Genomic DNA, 19,457 nt, shown 5'->3' with positions numbered 1-19,457 from the left:
AGACCTGACCCTCTTACTCTCTCCTTCTGGAATTTTCTGCATCAATTTTCTCCTTAAGGAGGGGCTAGCTAATTATCACTATAGCAATTTTTCTCCTTCCTAAGATTTAGTAAAAGTAAACCAGCCCTCATAGAATATGACTATTTGTTTTAAATGGTTAGGAATAAGGGTAGGGATATAGACCTAAAATGTATTTTCCATATTTCCTAATAGCGTGAAATTGCAAAGATGTCAGCAGTTCAAGAAACATCTCAGGAGACTGACTACACGCACTTACCCTTCTGGTTTTCCAGGAGCTGGAGCCTCACCAAAGGAGATGATAGCTAGGAAAAAAGAAAACCACACAACAGCAAGGACAGATAGAGAAAGCAAGGAGCTAAACGGGGAACGGAGTGGGGAGTGGAGGAGAGTTGATAAAATAAAAACTTCAGCTGAATTAAATTTAAATGATTTTAATGGAGCAATGAACGATTCGCAAATCAGGCAGCCTTCTGAGCAAGGGTAGGCTCAGAGACTCCAGCACAGCCATGTGGTGGAATAAGATTACGGGCAGAAAAAGGAAAGTGAGGTACAGAAAACGGAAGTGAGGTACAGAAACAGCTGGATTGGTTACAGCTCGGCATTAGCCTTATTTGAATGTGATTCAAACAGTTGGCTACAGTTGATTGTCCAAAACTCAGTGATTGGCACAAGTGCAGGTTATGGTCTGTTTGCACATTCACTTGTTAGAGTTCATGATGTACAAAAATCCTTTAGGCCGAACTTAAAATATGTAAGGAAGCAGCTTTAGGCTAAACTTTGATTTAGCAGGGTGAAAGAGAAGGAGAAAATGGATCACTTCATTGCCTGAGAGGTTCTCATTGCCCAGGGTTAATTGGTGTCAGCAAAAGGCATCTCCGAGTGAATTCACTTAAAATGGAACCGTAATTTGATAAAAAACACATTTCAAAAGGATTTGCTGAGACAATTGTAAAAATTAAAGTAAAAATTATTGAAGCAAATGCATTTTATTTTATAAGTAACAAAATATATTTTATAATTAAATGCAGTACTCAGAATCAAGAAGAGTAAATCAAATATTGACTTTTGTTGTAATTTTCCCAACAAAATTATAAGGCAGGATAATACACCCATCATTTCACATTTCACTTCTGCAACACAAGACTATCAGTTGGAAACTATTTGAAGTTTTTTTAAATTAGGTTTTTCTAGGGTCCTACTAAGACTTTGATATTCACATTCTCTATTTAGTCATCCTCCTTCTTGATCTCTCTTCTCTGATTGTTAAATTAACTCTGCCAGATCCCTGTATGTCAAATAATGGCTTAAAATGTGATGTATGCAGTTCACCAACATTACTTTCATTTCTTTCATAAAATTCTACAACTTTTGAAATATGTATAATTTCTCTTTGCAGTCAATTTGTATCATATTATATCGCATTGTTGGCTTTTTATAATATTTGATAGTCAGTGAGAGACTAACCAAGACATTGACACAATAGGCTGATATAAATGTTCTGCTAAGCCAGGAGAGCTAGTTGGATGGGGATTAGTTGTATAAGTGGTTAATTCAGTAATGGACTTTTCCCTAGACTGCCTAATAACTTTAGAACTTCAATGAAGTAATTAGATAATGAGGTCCCCATGTATAAAAGCCAGGTTTCAAAGTGAGTCCAGGTATTTTGCCTCCTTACTCCTTTTTTCCCCACCCCAAGATTGGTTTTTGGCTACCTTGGGAAGTAAGAATCTCAGGTAAAATCAGAAGTGACTCCTATTATACTCTCTGACAGATGAGTGTTGAAGTAATAAGTCATTTAATGGGAAATTATCTAATGGATGCCCTAAAATTAATTTCTAAAGGGGCATTATTGCAAGAATTAAAAAACTACATTCATGAGTGAGTTTAGATTATAGAAGTTATTAATAACCATATTCATAGATAACCAGATATAAGAGTAATTGCTGGCCCTTGGATGATTAAATGATTTGAGATGGCTTTTGTTACTCAGTAGAAGTTATCTTACGGAAGTTAAGAGCAGTAAGAGGTGATAAACATGATGGAAGCCAGATAAGAAAACATCCAAGAGATATCTGATGCTTACATCGTTGGGACTTCCTATGCCTATTCTATGTTATTTGCTGCAATAAAGGTCTGTGCTCTATACATTGTTTTCCATTATACTTAATTGGAACAGTCTTCTTAGGAAAGAGACAGAAGGAAGGGAAATACATCCTCATGCCCTCTCCTCAATGGAACCCTCCCAATTCTTTAACTTTGAAGTTCACACTTACGTTAAATGTACACATATGAATGAGCGAGGCAAACAATTAAGATGTTTTATTTTATTACATTAAAGCTCAATGTGGATTCTCAGAAACTAAAGAAATTTCGATTAACTTCAAATCAATTAATATTATACAAAATGATACAGAATAAATCCCAAAATTTCAGACTAAATGACACATGCCAATCAGGCTTTGCAAAAGGAACCTCACCTGCTTAAAGTTCTTCAGCTTAAAAAAAAAAAAAAAAAAAACGAATAGGCAAACTATATTAGCAAACCCATAATTCAGCAAGGGGAGAAACAAAATATCAAGAATGTAGCAGGCATTAATTATCAAAGTATTGATTTAATAAAATGAATAATAAACACTAAAGGCAATATGAGGAAGAGAAGGAAATTTCTGTCAACTTTGTTTAGATCCCTTTTCGGCTCACAGTCAAGCAAATAAAGTCTCTTTTAAGCCAGAAGGATCACAATATTCCTTTCCATCATGGAATCCCAAATCAAGTTTCTAGCCTCAAGAACCAGAAACAAGTGGCAATATGGTCAATTTGTGTAATCAGCCAATGCAAAGACCAGTCAACGCTGAAGGAAAATCTTCCTGGGGAGCTTATTATACCCAATTTAAAATAATAAGCCAAATGAACCATCAGACGGAGGAACAGAAAGCACTATTTCTTGCTGCCACTCTAAAGGGAACTGCTCTGATTGTGCTAAGCAATTTGTCAGAAAAAGACAGAAGGAGCTCTCCAGTATTATTAGGACATTAACCAGATTTTTTATGGTTGGACACAAGGCAGGATTGGCCAGAGTGAGAATCAAGAATTCTATTAGAAAAAGTTGTTAGTCACTAACCAGATTGACTCAAGATACTGAATAATCATTGTGTTGAATCTATCCATATGCCCTGAGGACCAAAACGGCATCAGAACTCCATTTTCTGAAGCATTTTGTAAGTGATCCAGTGGAGATAAAGTTACATTATTTTTGCTTTAAATCATGTGTTATACATACTCTCTAAAATACCTATTATTTAGTAATCTTCCTGATAAATCTGGGGAGGAAACATTGCCTACAGTAAAATAAACATAGAGGATGCCCTCAAGTATTCAGCAAAATATTAATCAATACGTGTATAAGAAAACTAGCTGATGCCAGGAAAAGGACAATCTGAAACGATGAGAGGAAATAGTACCAGGTGCTCACACGGGGCCAGAAAGAATTTCTATATCCAGCAGCCATACTGGAAAATGCAAAATTAATGGTGCATTTTACAGACTACTTGGAAGGGTCTTTTATCATTAGTGGGGAAATAATTAGCACTAAACTGAGCATTCTGCTATTCCCACCTAACAAATTTTAAAAGCAAGGCCTAGCTAAAACAACTTTTACAAAGAAGAATGAAGCAAAAGGACTAATAACTGATTTTAAGACTTAACATAAAGTTATAGTACTCAAGACTTGATGGTATTGCTATCAAGATGGACAAATCAACAGAACAGACTGCAGTCCAGAAATAGACCATGCCTGGTCAGACTTGCATATTTTTGACAAAAGTGGACTAGCAATTTATTGGAGAGAAGATAGTCTTTCAACAAATGATGCAGGAACAATTTAATATCTCTATTCAAAAAAATGAAAGTTAATTTATACTCTGTACCATGTGAAAAATTAACTCAAATGGATCATAGACCTAAATGTAAAATCGAACACCATAGCATTTCTAGAGAAAAATATAAGAGAAAAACTTTACAATCTTGAGTTAGGCAACAATTTCTTATATGTGACACCAAAAGCATCATGTATAAAAGAATAAGTTGATAAACTGAAATTTTCTTTTCTTTTGAGATAGGGTCCCACACTTCATCACATAGGCTGGAGTGCATTGGTGCAATCACAGCTCACTGCAGCCTTGACTTCCCTGGCTCAGGTGATTCTCTCACCTCAGTCTCCTGAGTAGCTGAGACTACAGGCATGTGCCATCATGTGCAGCTGATTTTTTGTAAAGACGGGATTTTGTCATGTTGCCCAGGCTGGTCTCAAACTACTGGACTCATTCAATCCACCCACCTCAACCTCCCAGAAGTGCTAGGATTACAGGTGTGAGCCACCAGACCCAGCAGACAAATTGGATTTCACAGGAAATATGAAATTCTTCCCTTTGGAAGACACTGCTAAAACAATAGAAAGACATGCTGCAATTTAGAAGAAAGTCTTTGCAAATCATATATCTGATTTTTTAAAAAGTGTCCATAATATATAAGGAACTCTCCAATCTCAATAATAAGAAAACAAAAAAAAACACATTTTTAAATGGGCAAAAGATTTAGATAGGTACTTCACCAAAGAAGATATATAAATTACAAGGAAGGACATGAAAAGATGCACAACAGCACTAGACATTTAGGAAATTCACATTAAAACTACATGAGATATCCTTGCCCACTATCAAAATGGCTGAAATAAAACAGATGGACCACACCAAGTGTTGGCAAAGACATGGAGGAACTGAAGCTTTCATATACTGCTGTTAGAAAACTTGGAAGTTTCTTAAAAGTTAAATATACAACTACCATATGATCCAGCTCAACTCCTAGGTATTTGATTTTTAAAAAAAAATTGAAAGGATATGTCCATAGAAAGACTTGAAAGCAAATGTTCATAGATTTATTTGTAATAGCCAACAGCTGAAAACAACCAAAATGTCCATCAACAGGTAAACAGAAAAACAATTTGTGGTATATCCATACAAAGGAATACTACTCAGCCATTAAAAGCAACGAACTATTGACACATATGACAACATAAATTATCTCAAATAATTATGCTCATTGAAAGAAGCTAGACAAAAATATCTAAATGTAATATGAATTCATGTATATGCAATTCTAGAAGTTACACACTTAACTATTGTGACCAAAAGCAGATCAGTGGGCATGGAGGTTGGGAGCCATGGGGAGGGATTAACCAAGGAAAATAAGGAATCTGGGGTGAGTGATGGTTATATTTATCATCTTGATTGTGGTGATGGTTTCAAGAGTATATATGTTTGTCTAAATTTGTCGTGTATGTTTTATTTACGTGCAGTTTATTGCATGCCAACCATACCTAAATAAAGCAAAATTTTAAAAGAATAAATAGAAAACACAAATTAATAGAGTAGAAATGTGGACTGGGTATCTTTGTTTGCCTTTCCAGATTCACCATCTACATATACTTTTCTACCCTGCTGTGTGGCCTGAGAGATTGACTCCCCTGGACAAAATCAGAGACATCCTTGCTCTCTTGTTTCTGAAGAGTAGAAGATCAGAAAAAAGAAAAGCAAGGTTGAGTATTCACTTCCCCAGCTTTCTCACTGCGGGATTACATCAGACTGGCTGATTCCTTAATCAAAGGTCTCAGTTCTTGTCAGGTCACTCTACACATAGCATTCTCTGACTCTAGGTCCCAGTAACTACTTCTTTCTCTCAGTCCCCCAGCACTTTTGGTGGAAATGAAGCCTGCAATGATGAGCTTTGGGTTGCTTTCCTTTTAGTGTTCCTATACCCAGACTGTACCTTTGTAAGTGTTTTTATTGTTGTTGTTTTGTTTGTGTGTGTGTGTGTTTGTTGTTTTTTTTACAAATGATGCCATGTATTTCCTTCTGGGATTTCAACTGACCAAAAAAAAAAAAAAAAAAATCCAAATACATCAGTAATTATACTAAACTCTCCAGCTAAAAGTTTAACTTTTAAAATGGACAGATTGAAAATAGACAGATTTTTTAAATGGAAGATTGAATTTTAAAACAGTAATAAAATCAAACTATATGGTGCTTACAAGTGGTGCACTTAAAACACAAGGGCACAGAAATGTGAGTACAAGATGAAAAAGCACACCATGCAAATATTACTACTATCCAAAATAAAGTCAATATATTTATAGTGACACCAGACATCAAGCATTACTGGGAATAAGAAAGGAACCAAACAAGGCTGGGCACGGTGGCTTACACCTGTAATTCCTGCATTTTGGGAGGCTGAGGCGGGAGGATCACTTGAGGCCAGGAGTTTGAGACTAGCCTGGCCAATATGGTGAAATGCCATCTCTACTAAAAATACAAAAAATTTAGCCAGGTGTGGTGGCGGGCGCCTGTAATCCCAGCTACTTGGGAGACTGAGGCTGGAGGATCACTGGAACCTGGGAGGTGGAGGTTGCAGTAAGTGGGGATTGTGCCACTGCACTCCAGCCCAGATACAGAGTGGGACTCTGTCTCAAAAACAACAAAGGGAAAGAAAGGAAAGGAAAAAGGAAAGGAAAGGAAAGCCAAATTATGATAAAAACAAAAATTCAAAGGGCCGGGCGCGATGGCTCACGTCTGTGATCCCAGCGCTTTGGAAGGCGGAGGAGGGCGGATCACGAGGTCAGGAGATCGAGACCATCCTGGCTAACAGAGTGAAACCCCGTGTCTACTAAAAATACAAAAAACTAGCCGGGTGAGGTGGCGGCGCCTGTAGTCCCAGCTACTCGGGAGGCTGAGGCAGGAGAATGGCGTGAACCCGGGAGGCGGAGCTTGCAGTGAGCCCAGATCGCGCCACTGCACTTACAGAGCGAGAGTCCGTCTCAAAAAAACAAAAACAAAAGAAAAGAAAAATTCAAGATGATACTGTCAAGAATCATGATCGTTCTATACAGTTCATTACTAGGGAAGTTTCTCTAAATATGTAGAGCGCTGGAAGCCATGAGGAGGAGTCTTGGCATTGTCGCCTGAGCATGAAGCAGGCTCTTGTTGCTTCACAGCAACCACCATGTACCATTGATGATGGTTCTTCTCTTCCTCCAGGAGAGTAAGAGGGAAAGAATGCTGTCTGAGTGGTTTCCTTTCTTGTTAAAGAAGAAAAGAAAAAAAAAAAATTCACCAAGAAGGAATAACTATTTAAAATGCATATGTATTTAATAGCTTCAAAGTATATAAAGTAAAAAATCGACAGAATTACAAAAAGAAATGGAAAAGGCCATAAACATGATGGAAGATTTTAACACATTTTTCTCAGTAATTCAGGAAAAGAAAAATTAGGTAAAATGTAGAAGATGTGAACCACCCAACAATTAGAGTATATGCTTTACAAACACACATTTCTAACCAAAAAAAAAGTATCGTAAAGCAAACTTGTATCGTAGCAGGACGAGCCGCAGACAAAACTCCTCAGACACCGGATTAAAGAAGGAAGAGGTTTTTTATTCTGCCGGGAGCGTGGGCAGACTCGCGTCTAAAGAACCCAGCTCCCCGAAAAAGAAATACTTGGCCTTTTTGAAGGTTTACAACTTTAAGGGGTCCACGTGAAAGAATCGTGATAAATCTAGCAAGCGTGGGAAACGTGACTGGGGGCTACATGCATCAGCTAACAGAATAAAAAATTTTACAATGCTTTTTTTCATACAGTGTCTGGAATTTACAGATAACACAAGTAGTTTAGGTCAGGGGTTGATGTTATGATGATTACTTTTTTTTAACTCCTAGGGCCAGGTGGTGGTGCCAAGGTTGTCTGGCTATTTATCTTACTTTTGTTTCTTTCTAATTTTTTGCCTTCTCCCTTTCCTCCTGTCTGTGAACTAGGCCAGGTGGCGGGGAGGAGGGCAGCAGGAGTAATAGTGGTCTCCTTCCTTAGTATACATATCAAAACATAAGCAACAAAAACTCAAAAACAAAAACCAAAAAGACCCATGTTCTCTGATTATTAGTTTGAGCTTGATAACAATAACAAAATCCTATACATGAAGAAACACTTCAAAGAATGAATATTCAAATAAATACTAAGAGTACATAGAGGTACACAGCATCATTCCAAATCAGGGAAATGCAAAGTAAAACCAAAGTGATATATTAATACTAGTACATACCCACAAGAATGACTAACATTAAAAAGAGTGACATTACAAGGGTGGGCAAGGTTGTGGAAGAATTCTTCCCCTCATGTATTGCTGGCATGAGTGTAATTGTTACAATGATTTTGGAAAACTCTTTGGCAAGACCATAGTTCCCTACTCATGGTTTTGCTTTCCACATTTTCAGCTCTCTATACTCAGCCACAGTTTGAAAATATTAAGATATTTTAACAGAGACAGAGGCCATATTCACATAACTTTTATTATAGTATATTGTTATAATTGTTCTGTTTTATTATTAGGTATTGTTGTTAATATCTTACTATGCCTAATTTATGAATTAAACTTTTTCATAGGAGTGTATGGGAAGAAACATAGCACATAGAGAGTTCAGTACTATCTGGGGTTCCAGGTATCTATTGGGGGTCTTGGAACATATTCTCTATGATAAAGGGGGACCAGTGTGTTATTAAAGCTGCACACATGCCTAACATTTAGCCCAACAATTCCATTCCTAAGTATTTACCTATGAGAAATGAATGCATATTATCACTATAAAGTTTGTATAAGAATGTTTGTGGCAGTTTTATTTATAACAGTTCCAAACAGGAAATAATTCAAATATCCATTAACAGGAGAATGGATGAGCTTTGTTATATTTAAACGATGGAATATTATAGGGCAATAAAAAAGAATGAATTACTGGTACACAGAATTCTGCCGAATCTCACAAATGTTATGTTGAGCAAAAGAAGCTAAGCTCTTTACACACACACTATTTGATTCCATTTATAATAATTTTAGGAATAGACAAAACTATCTACAGTGATAGAATTCAGAATAGTAGGAGGTAAGGTACTAATTGAGAAAGATGCAAAAACAAAAAACAAAACAAAAAAAACCTTAAAAATAACTCCACGTTTTTTGTGGTACGGCCACTTAACATGAGATCTTTCCTCTAAAATGTTCAAGAGTGCAATACAGTATTATTACTTTTAGCTATAGATACAATGCTTTACAGCAGATCTCTAGAACTTACTCATCTTGTTTAACTGAAACTCTCAGTCCATTGATTAGCAACTCCACCTCCTTCTCCTCTCCCCCTACACCCTGGCAACACCATTCTACTCTTCGATTCTATAAATTTTACTATTTTAGATACCTCATGTAACTGGACTCAACGCAGCATGGATCCTTCTGTGACTGGCTTATTTCACTTAGCATAATGTGGGAATGCAAAATGGCACAGCTGCTAAGGAAAACAGTATGGAATTTCCTCAAAAGATTAAAAATATATCTTCCATATGATCAAACAATCTCATTTCTGGTTATAGATCTAAAAGAATTGAAATGAGGATCTCAAAGAGATATCTGCACTCACTTGTTCATTGAAGCATTATTCATAATAGCCAAGATACAGAAACAACCTAAATGTCCATCAGCAGATAAACAGATAAAGAAAGTATGGTATATGCATATAATGGAATATTATCCTGCCTTAAAAAAGAAGTAAATTTTGCAACATGTGACACCATGGATAAACCTTCAGGATATTATGCTAAGGAACCTTCTGAGTAGTATAAATGTTCTAAGTCTTTATCTGTTTGGTAGATGGCTCTCTGTATCTATGTATCTGTCTATATAATGTATTATAGTAATGTATAATATACGTAAAAATACATCGAGATGTACACTTAAGCTTGATGCTCTTTCCTTACATATGTTATGTCTTTATTCAAAGGAATATGAAGAAGTCATAAATTTGAAAATTAAAGAAATTGAACCAGCTATTTAAAATTTGCTTATGCAGAAAAACAGGTCCAGGCAAAATTCTACCAAAGAAAAACACACTTCAATTATTATGCAGAACAGTAGTTCTTCAACTTATTTTAGAGTCTAATAACATTTTAGTACCAAAACTAGATTAGAAGAGTATGAGAAGGGAAATTATGGGCCTGTTTTACTGATTAACATAGATGGAAAATTTTTAAATAAAATTTTAGCATACTAAATGCAGGGGAGGAAAAAAGACACACTATGAACAACTTGAGTCTATCCCCAAAATTGTAAGGATGATTTAACTTTTGAAAACTGATCAATGTATTTCACCATATTAACAGAATAAAGTTCCAGAAATCTGCATAAAAGTCTTCTTAACTCTTTCACTATATACCACTTTGTTTATTTACACAGGATGATAATTCATGAGGCTAGGCAAAGAACAACTGCAAGGAAGTTGTAAGCTGAACAATTCACAGAGTCCACAAAGGGCTGGGAGACCACTGAGTTTTGGTTAGTCACAGTGGAGAGAACTTTTTAAACACCTAGGTCATTCAGTAGAGTCTGCAGAAGACTAAAGTAGGGCTAAATTGGCCTTAGATTAAGGGATACTCCAGACCTACCCTAACAAAGCTAAAAAGCAAAACTCAAGATGATCAAGCTGGTCTACAAGTAACTAATGACCTGCAAAAATAAACACACTATTCTTTAAAGAAAAACATACAAATTCAGATGTTCAATGGTATAACACTCACAATATCTAGCAACCCATAAAAAAAACTAGACACAAAAAGAAACAGAAAAATATGCCACAAAGCCAAGAGAACATCCATTCAATAAAAAACAACTCAGCAATGACAGAGATGATGGCATTAGCAAACAGGATCTTAAAAACAGCTCTTATACATATGTACAAGGATTTAAAGGAAAACATGAATATAATGAGACAATGAAAGATTTTTAAAGTAGAAATTTCTAGGACTGAAAAATGCAGTTTCTGAAACGAGAAATTCACTAGATGAACTTAATAACCGATTATATGCTTTAGAAGAAAACATTGGTAAGCTTGAAAAAATAGAAAATAAATTATTGAAACTAAAGCACACAGTAAAAGAAGTTGAAAAATTTAAACAGAACTTCAATAACCTGTGAGACAAATGTAAGTGGTCTAACATATGAGTAATTGGAGATCCCAAAAACGGCAAAAAGAAGACCAGTGTTTTTCTGTGGCTGGGGTGGAGATTGGGACTGCTTACAAATAAGCATGAAAGAATTGTTTTATATGCCTTGATTAGAGTTGTGATTATATTTGTATATACCTTTGTCAAAACTCATCAAAATGTACACATATAATTTTATCATATAAAAATTATACTCCAACAATGTTGATTTAAAATTTACAAACATTACAAATTTTATAGCAACAGAAATATAAAGAAACTGTAAATTATTCAAACGTGCAAACTCTTATGGAGAAAATTGTGACTTATTATTGAGGACATATAGGAGGAAGACCTAAATAAATTTAAAAATATATTATGCTCATAGATAGGCAGACTCAATATCATAAAAATGTCAGCTAGCCCTCAAATAAGCCAAAAATTCAAAGAGCAAAGAGTCAAATATAGCCAGTAGAATCTTCAAGAATGATAATTATCTTTGAAGGCTGTTGGGAAAGACTAAAAATGATGTGATAACTAAATGACAAAAGCTTAAAGACATTTATACTCCATCACAAGAAATAATCTCATGGGTATTTTTATTTTTATTTTTATTTTTATTTTTATTTTTTTTTTTTTTTTTGAGACGGAGTCTCGCTCTATCACCCAGGCTGGAGTGCAGTGGCCGGATCTCAACTCACTGCAAGCTCCGCCTCCCGGGTTCACGCCATTCTCCTGCCTCAGCCTCCCGAGTAGCTGGGACTACAGGCGCCTGCCACCTCGCCCGGCTAAGTTTTTGTATTTTTAGTAGAGACGGGGTTTCACTGTGTTAGCCAGGATGGTCTCGATCTCCTGACCTCGTGATCCGCCCGTCTCGGCCTCCCAAAGTGCTGGGATTACAGGCTTGAGCCACCGCGCCCGGCCGGGTATTTTTAAAGACAAAAATAATTTGATTCTGTTTATTTAAAAAGCAACACCAGGAAATTTGTATATTTGTCATGGTAAATTAGTATCCCCCCGTCAACTAATTAGGCTATTTTAACAGTAAGACCAGTTACAGTGGTAAGTTCTTCATAAGAAAAAAGCATCATTTTTTTTTTAACACTAGTCAGAGTCCTGATGTGTTAGTCTTAAAGGTTTTCCCAATCTTTTTTTTTTTTTTTTAGGACAGATTTTGGCTCTGCTGCCCAGACTGTATTGCAGTGTTGCAATCACGGCCCCCTGCAGCCTTGACCTTCTGAGGGCAAAAAGTTTTTTTAATCTTACAAGGTCAAATTGTCTTTAATTAGAGCATAAATACATTATGAGAAATCCATCTCATGTTGAGAGTGTTACCCTCAGTAAGATTTTATCTATTACAAATGATATAATAAATATGAATAGGAATGGGAAAATAAAAAATAAAAATGTTCACTTGTTAACGTGAAGATGTAATATTTTTTTCTTCTTTATATTTCTGACATTCCTGTCATGATGTTGGTTCTACAACTTGTTTCCATTAGAGTCAATACAAGGAAAAGTTGATTTCATCAACTGTTGCTAACCATTTTCTAGCTTCTTAACCTAATTTGATGACAGGTTCAGAGTAAATGAGGAAACTAATGCCTGCCTCTATCTTTCCTCTCTCCCAGCATCTCACCACAGCCACCTGTTGCAGTCAGTGGAATTCCCACTGATAAGTACCTTAATCAGCTTTGAGCTCTCATATGCTCAGCATCAGTTATCAGTAATAGGGAACCACAGAAAATGAGATCTGCACAATAATAAGTATTATCAGGAAACAGTAAGACATTATCCTTTCTCTGAACCACAGCGCAATGTCATAATTCATCTGACCCGGGAACACTTTGTTGCAGTGCAGTCATTCTACCTTGGTAAGAAAGATATGCTGAAACTTGAGAAAGATTCAGTGGGAGTGTCACAGAATGATAATATGTGATCTAAGAGTAGGCTCTACTTAATTTGCTATAAGGAATGTAGGTATTATCAAATAGATTAATTAATTAGGTAAGTGTATTGGAAGTAATATTCTGAAATAGTCTGCTTTTTTCTTTTACCTTTCTGAGTTCATGACCTCCTTTCTGATTGACCCAAGGAAACCCCTAGTAAGGAAGAAGGCAAGAGGTCAGGTGGTTGTAAAAGAGAATTAGGATAATTACAAAAGTATCCAAAATGAACAGATCCTGACATTTTAATTGTTGTTTTATATTAATGAAATATCAATCTGAAAATTTCCATAAAATAGTCTTATATGGTCATAAGAAGTCATTTGCTTGAGAGAGGAATGTCTAAATTATTCTTTTTTCTCTTATTTTTTTCAAGAACCAAACCTAGAGCACCTGCTCAAGTTATTTTCCCTGTTTCTCCCAGAGAATATTTCTTCTGCCTTTTAGGCTTAGGTAGAAGAAAGATATGACACAGTAAGAGGGAGCAATCTACTTCTTTTAGACCCAGGGTATTATGAAAGAAATTAGGAAGATGGAAAGAGTGGAGAAGGGGAAGGAAAATACCTCAATGGTCTCTTTCTCCATACTTCATCCCCCAACTTGGAGGTGACCCTTCAGAGAAAGTTGTCTTTTGGTATATATACAGATAAATTGAAGAAAATACTGGAAGGAGAATGGAGCTATGCCAACATGAGATACTTAACAAGCCAAAATGGTGTAGCTGGCAGCCAGATGATTTATTTCACCTTCCAAGTCCCTCTCAGTTCCTAAGTGGCATGAATACAGTGGACTTTCCAAGGTCCATTCTGAACAGGATGGTGTGACTCCATGGCAAAAGCCGACCATCGGGCCTAGAGGCTGACTGGACGGAGCCTCTGGCAGTGGCAGTGCCTGAGGAGTCAGCAAGAGCTGAGGGAAGGACATGCAGGTCAGAATGCACCACTGGACGCCAATAAATCAGAGAGACCCCATCCTATGTATTATACCAGCTGTAGACTTCAGCCACCAGAAGCCAACATAGTGAGTGGCAGCCTAGATGGACAAATGACAATGAAATAAAAAGGCTTATCCTCTACCCCTCCTACAAGAATTCAAAAGTTTCCTGAGATGTCATGTTGGAGACGAGAAGGTCAAAAGGGTGGGAGACCAACATTTCTGAGAGATAAGTATTTTTTCCCCTGGATATCAAGGACTATCTAATGATACTTTTAAATTATTGGATCAGATTAAGAGAGAAACCAGAATGGGCTTCAAGTTAGCATGATGAGAGCAAAAATAAGAAAACTACATTTTCTATGCCCATTTGAATTGTATTCTGTCCCATTATTAGGATAAATCTGGAAATGATTGTTTGGAAAGAGTAAATGATATTAGTTTGTGAAATCATGCAGTCTTGGTAGAGAAAATAACTTTTTAATGAAAATTGCAATTCCAGAATTAGGAACTACCCCTTAAAGTTTGGAAAACTTAGTTTGGAGATAAATAAGAGGAAAGGATAATTTTATATAATCATTACCTGAAGTTATGGTGAAGGCTGAAAGTACAATAATTTGAAGGGAAGTTTAGATAAATTAGCAGATGCTGTTAAGTCTCAAATATGTTAGTAAAAACAAAACAAATGAACAAACAAACAAAACCTAAGGCCTTTGGAAGGTATGTTGTTTAAACAAGCATTGTTTGTTACTATTGCAGAGAACAACTGAGTTAGCCATTGGTGTGATCCAGAGTAAACACAAAGCCACTAACCAGAGTAGTTGTTCTCATGTTCTGTGCATCAATATATATTATAGCATCATATATATGAATAAACATATATCAATAAAAACAACATATGAGAAAGTTCTGATATACTATTGGTATATCATGGTAGGTTAGGGCAAATTTAAAGAGGTTGTTTGGAGAAATAAGTGAAAAAATACTGAAAGGTGTAAAGTAAGCAGTTGCATAGAAAAAGTGAGAAGATCTGAAAAGTAGATATTTGAAAGATGTATACAAGGGACAAACAGAAGTCTTTATAAAAGTGGTGGCAAGAAGAGGCAGCTGTTAAAGGATAATTATTGCACAATAATAACAGCAAAGCTTTTACATAGTGCTAGATGCTAGTCTCAGCAATCTACATACATCAGTTCATTTGAGCCCCTCCGAAGCCCTTCAAGGTAGCTACTATTATTTCTGGTATACCCGTTTTACAGATAAGGAAAGTGAAACATAAAGAAGTCATAAGGCCGGGCGCGGTGGCTCATGCCGGTAAGCCCAGCACTTTGGGAGGCCAAGGCAGGTGGATCACCTGAGGTCAGGAGTTCGAGACCAGCCTGGTCAACATGTTGAAACCCCATCTCTACTAAAAATACAAAAATTAGTTGGGCATGGTGGCACACACCTGTAATCCCAGCTACTTGGGAGGCTGAGGCGGGAGAATCACTTGAACCCGGAAGGCAGAGGTTTGGTGAGCTGAGATTGTGCCATTGCACTCCAGCCTGGGCGACAAGGGCGAAACTCTGTCTCAAAAAAAAAGAAGAAGTTATAAAATTTGCCCACAGTCATGCATCAGTGCCAGCATTCCAGCACAGGCTCACTAACTCCTGAGTACATGTTGTTTTTGTAACTTCTACACTATTGTACCATTGTAAAAATAAAAAAGAATTTAGATATTCAAGCAATAAATAATTTGGATTTGGGGCAATAGCACTTATAACCAGTCTTTGACAAATTTATGCCCAAATATAAGAGTAATTTCATTTTTTCCTGTTGAGATAAATAAGCACTAAAATTCCATTTTGACCTAAATTAATAAGAAGCAGTTCCATTTTAGGAATGTATATAAAAGATATAGAACATATATGCATGAAGACACATATACGAGCATATTTATTACAGTGTTTTTATTCATAAAAGACAAAAGATCAATCTAAATGTTTAGCAATAGAAGACCAATTCAATAAATTATGTTTTATCCACAATGAAATAGATTACCTCTTTCAAAAGAATGGATAGAGATCTATAGGTACTGATGGATGGAAGGCTCTCCAACATATATCCTTAACTGCAAAAAGCATGGAGCAGAGGCGTGTATGGCAGATGTCTTCCAGCCACTTACCCTTTCTCTGCTCTATTCTTTGCTGGTGGAGACCAACCTATATGGACTCTATCACTGAGCTTCTGGGTCCCATGGCTGCTGGTTGGACTTGGCCAGTGGGAAACCTGCATGGCACCAGAGGAGAGGAGCATGGGGTCAGAGCATTCATTCCCTTTCGACCTTAGGTGAACTGTATCACTACTCCTCTCCTACATGATTTCTTCCTCCCAAGTTCACGTTACAATAACCATCACATCCCCCATTTCTTTGAGCCTGTAGATCTGACAGCTCCACTGATACTAGTGTGGGTTACTAAACTGTCTCCTTGTGGTTCCCCTACATAATAACTCATAAGTTTGCTGATAATTTCTTTATTTGTAAACTGTTCTCCAATTTTCCAAGTTTGAGTGTTCTTTCTGCTTCCCATTATGACCCAACTATGCTACTATATTAATATGAAAAAGAATGACCAAGTGTGGTGTCTCATGCTGGTAATCCCAGCATTTTGGGGTGCCAAGGTGGAGGACTGAGACCAGCCTGGACAACACAGGGACACCCTGTCTCTACCAAAAAAAGAAAAAAAATTAGCTGGATGTGGTGGCCCATCATCCCAGCTACTCCAGAGGAGTGAGGCGTGATCATGCCACTGCACTCCATCCTGGGAAACAGAGCAAGAGCCTATCTAAAAAAAAAAAAAGAAAAAAGAAAAGAGAAAAAAGAAAAAGAATGGTGGATATATAGAAATAGACACTTAAATATTCAGATAATACATTTAGAATGGTATATTGAAAATGCTAAGAATAACTGTCGGGAAGGCCGGGTGCGGTGATTCACACCTGTAATCCCAGCACTTTGGGAGGCCGAGACAGGCGGATCACGAGGTCAGGAGATCCAAACCATCCTGGCTAACATGGTGAAACCCCGTCTCTACTAAAAATACAAAAAATTAGCCGGGCGCGGTGGCGGGCGCCTGTAGTCCCAGCTACTCGGGAGGCTGAGGCAGGAGAATGGCGTGAACCTGGGAGGCGGAGCTTGCAGTGAGCTGAGATCGCGCCACCGCCCTCCAGCCTGGGCGACAGAGCGAGACTCCGTCTCAAAACATAAATAAATAACTGTCAGGGAGAGGAAATGCACTGGGTGCTGGGAATGGAAGGCTTATCCTCATTGTGTATCTTTTTGTATTGTTTGAGTTTCTTACCATGTCGATATATTAGCCATTGAGAAAAATAATAAAATAAAATGTTGTAAAAATAATCCAATCTTTACCTTCAAGATAGGAAAAAAAGTTAATGCAGAAACTGTGCCATAAAGCCCGAAGTCTAGTTTAGAGAACATATGTAGATGAAAAATTAGTGCCTGTAAGGTCCATGAAATTGAGTTGCACATGGCTAGAGATACGTTCTACTCAAATATTATTTTTCAGATATCTTATAGGATCTAATATATATAGCACTATACACATTAACATATATTCTCTATTTTTAAATTATTTGCCATTGTTACTGTTTTTATTTAGTTTTAAATTAAAAATATGATTCACAGGCTAGTCACAATCTTCATTTGGACTAAATGTGACAAGTATTCAAGTTTACCTTTGGCTTTATGAAGTGAGTCTCACTAGCGATAATGAGTAAATAGAGTCTTACCTTTCCATCACATCTTGAATCAACAGTTTTGCAAGCAATGAATGCAAAAATTAAGTTGTCTTTTTTTGGCAACAATTTAGCAAAGGCATATGTTCCAAAGTCAAATGACTTCACTTAAAGTTGAAATTAAGAAATGTTTTGAAGCATAGTCATTTGATAATAATTTGCTTCAAAATAAGCAGCATGCTTCTCTTTAATGCGACCCACATCCTTAACATGTGACTCAACAATATGGTAAATGAAAAAAACAAAGTGCTCTCAAAAATAGCCTCCAAGTACATTCCAGTTCATGGGATTTGGGTGTCTGTGTTTCTTTGTTATTTAGGTCCCCACTTTATGGCTGTCTATGCAAACCCCACCATTTTCTTCTTTGTTGCAATGATGACAAACGCTCTGAGAAAGAGGAGTTGGGCCTCTGCCAAGAACCTACTCTCGACTTCAGTATGTTTCAGCTTTCAAGACCTGATTGTTTTCTCCTTTCTCCCAGGGACCACTAGTTACCTCATTACCAGGAAGAATGACCCTTTGACAGCACAACTGCAATCCAGAATCTCCACCAAATTGTAACCTTAGAGATGCCGATGGCATCAAAAAACGAATCAAGATCGGAAGGTCAGAAAGACAAATGCATTAGTACATCTACAGCCTACAAGTTATTTGGCAGTTTTCTTGGCTTGCAAAAACCCATTTATAAAGTTTCTTTTGACATATTTATTGCCTTTTTGCTTACAATCTTTAGACTGCCAGGATTCTTAATGTATAGGGGATTCCAGTGTTTGAGATTACTGCCTGGATTTGCAATCCATTTCATAAAATGTTGAACTAGAAACAAAAGCTTCCTCCCTCTTCAAACAACCACTGTTAATATCTTACTCAGTTTTTACTACAGCAGAATACCAGCAAGATCAGCCATTTACTAAAAAATATTTCATAAAACAGCTCAAACTAAAAATGAAGTCAGATAAAAAGTAAACTAGAATAAATGGTGAGCTTGCTATTTAAGCTGCTTAGCAACTTGAATTAATCTAACTTTAAACTTCCTCTTGCTATTATCTTAAGTTGATTGAATGTACTAGTTAGAGTTTTCTAAGATCCAGATAGACCAGTAACTAATTGCTTAATTTCTTCAAAGCAACTTGAACTTTTAATAAATAATCATAATAAATTACAGCAACCATGTATTGTCTGCTATATGCTAGATACTTTGCTTGAATTATTTTTAATCTTTACTGTAACACATCTAGGCAAAATATGAATATACCTATTTTACAAAAAAGGAAACACACTCAGCAATTTTTAGGGACCCAGGAGCCAGAATTCCATTTCTTCCAATTTCCTTCAGTGTGTTCACGATGTATCCAGTGACTTGTTGGTTTAGTCAAGCAACCATTTTAGCTGATTTAGTCACCGATTCAACCAATAACATTTACTCATTGTCTTAGATTTGGGAGGCATAGCTTGGCAGCTGCAAGGATTATGTTAAATGTCAGTGAAATAATGGAATGTGGATTGGCTCATTTCATCTTAAAGATCCTGCTTACAAGGCACCAACATTAAACTAGTTTTAATAATTAAATTGATAGACATTTCCTGGAGCAAGAAGCTGTGGCTACATTCTGTAAGTTTGTTGTGTGATACAAAACCTTGTGTGGGTGTGCAAAAATCAAGCCCACATTGCTAATTAAATCATTATCATCA

At 36.6% G+C, this 19,457-nt stretch overlaps 2 long non-coding RNA genes and 1 other non-coding gene across 3 annotated transcripts in view; 2 read left to right on the top strand and 1 right to left on the bottom strand.

Annotated features, from left to right (window-relative positions):
- Window positions 1–18,392, top strand: part of LOC103885744 — a 27,797-nt gene extending 9,405 nt beyond the window's left edge. Inside the window, exons 2-3 of the long non-coding RNA XR_002523021.2 lie at window positions 5,486–5,613; window positions 18,247–18,392. This is a non-coding gene — a long non-coding RNA (uncharacterized LOC103885744). The remainder of the gene's footprint in view (window positions 1–5,485; window positions 5,614–18,246) is intronic.
- Window positions 6,924–7,143, top strand: LOC116276292. Its single transcript, XR_004185709.1, has one exon. It is a non-coding gene; the product is annotated as a small nucleolar RNA U3 (small nucleolar RNA).
- Window positions 15,477–19,457, bottom strand: part of LOC108586687 — a 24,348-nt gene continuing 20,367 nt past the window's right edge. The window contains exon 3 of the long non-coding RNA XR_004185206.1: window positions 15,477–16,238. This is a non-coding gene — a long non-coding RNA (uncharacterized LOC108586687). The remainder of the gene's footprint in view (window positions 16,239–19,457) is intronic.

This window comes from Papio anubis, chromosome 7 (genome assembly GCF_008728515.1).
Source record: "Papio anubis isolate 15944 chromosome 7, Panubis1.0, whole genome shotgun sequence".
Taxonomy (NCBI): domain Eukaryota; kingdom Metazoa; phylum Chordata; class Mammalia; order Primates; family Cercopithecidae; genus Papio; species Papio anubis.
This window is presented reverse-complemented; position numbering and strand designations above follow the sequence as displayed.